The following is a 2,041-nucleotide window of genomic DNA, read 5'->3' on the forward strand; positions in this document are numbered from 1 at the left end:
TGCTCATTGTTGTGTGTTTGTGTGTGTTAGGGTTTCTTCTTGTTGTTGTTTTTATACAGTATATATCTATATATGCTGATGACACGTGGGTCCCAGACAGTACAAAATGTCAGACACTGAAAAGTCAGAGTGACGGCACACAGAGTAGGATTTTTTTCTCAGATGATATCAGCTGCTCGTACGTTCTCCCACATATGACAGGAAAACACAGTGGAGTCAAGCCCCCGTGGAAACACAGACCCAGCGAGTAAAACCAACTTTTCCACCTGTGACTTTTTTCTTTTTTCTCTTGATCCGCGGTAAAATATTGTCACCCTGGCTTTCATTTCTGGTTTCCTCTGTAGTAGAAAGGAAACGAAAACAGGTGAAATTTGATTATCAGGCTGCGTTTCACCAAATTTAATATGATGTCACTTTTTCTTCCCTTTCCTATTATTTACTGCCTGACACTGAGAAACCCAACAAAGAACTCCCCCCCCCCTTCATTTCTTGTGTAGACGCAGCAGTGACACAGACCCTCACTTCTTCTGTCTGTTAAATAAATGTTGTAAATTTCCAAAACGTGAATTAAGGGGAGGTCCCTGCTGGTGCTCAGATTATTCCCCCACCTCCTCATGTTCAACCATCCTTTTCCCTTCAACTATGACATCATCCAGCTGTTTCATTTATTCTCTCTTCAGCTCTGTAACAGACCGATGGACCTAACGACAGGTCCACAGAGTGAGGTGGTAAAAGGTGGGGTCATTAAAAATCTCAGCGTGTCGTTGGAGAATGCCTCAGAGGTGACGATGAGGTGGGGTCGGGTGGGGTCGTGTGGTGTAAACGGTAGGGGAGCCACCTTGTCTTCTCAGAAACAGCAGTGGATGACATGTCACTAAGTTACCACAAGTAGACGTAGTGCAGGCTGAGAGTTTGTCGGCCACATCTGAGAGGGTGGACGGGGAGACTTCACAGGATCACAGTCATTTAGTGGAAAAAAGGTCTTTTCAAAATCCCCACTGAGGGCACCCCCCTCAACTGACAGTCACAAATCCAGTTCATTTCAGGAGCCCACAGTCATAATGTTCACATATCAAACAGGTGGCGTGATAGGAAACGCATCAAAGTTAGTGAGGGCTGAAAACATACAATGGAGTTTGATCTCTGTCTCCATGTACATATACACCCATAATGTGCAGTGTGTGTATACTGTATATATGTACAGTATATATGTTTATATATACTGTGTATATATATGTGTCTGTATATATGTGCATATACGTATACATATATACATAGATTTAAACACACTTACATACATTCACTGTATATTGGGTTGTTACTTTTCAGACCTATGTATTAACTTGAAACTTATCTTGAAAAAACACAGCTTATACACATAGTTTACACAAAACAGTAAGTGTATCATCGACAACAAACTGATCAGCTGTTGTTTACTGTTATGTATTATTGTGTACTGTTATTTACTGTGGGGAAGGAAAATAATATAGACAAGATCATTAAGTCTAGTCATAATGAAAGAACCTGCTCTGCTACAGTTTCGGTCAATTTTGGTATTTTGGACGTGGGCTGAGGGAAGCCTCGCCCGCTTGAACGTGCCCGCCAACGGGACATGATTGGTCCATTCACAATACGAGGCTCGTCCATCTGAACTGCTAATTTATGTACGTTGGTGAATCCATCGAGAAGTGATTGAGTCTCGTCACAATTGTGGACGTTAGACTTTGTTCTGCTCTGCATTTACAAGGTTCTCCTTGACACTTCAAAATATATGGTTACTCAGGTGTACCATTTGCTAAGCTAGGTAAGCTGTGTATTTGTACATCACATGACAAATGGTTCGGGACACGTACCGCTACAGCCCTAACATATATATACAGTATAGTATAACTTAAAAATGTCGCTCTACTATGCAACAGTCCTGATGGGAACACCAGAGCTAACATTAGCTACAACAGTCCTGGTACAGACACCAGAGCTAACGTTAGCTACAATAGTCCTGGTACAGACACCAGAGCTAACATTAGCTACAACAGTCCTG

This window comes from Cynoglossus semilaevis, chromosome 5, assembly GCF_000523025.1.
Source record: "Cynoglossus semilaevis isolate Cse_v1.0 chromosome 5, Cse_v1.0, whole genome shotgun sequence".
Classification (NCBI taxonomy): Eukaryota; Metazoa; Chordata; class Actinopteri; order Pleuronectiformes; family Cynoglossidae; genus Cynoglossus; species Cynoglossus semilaevis.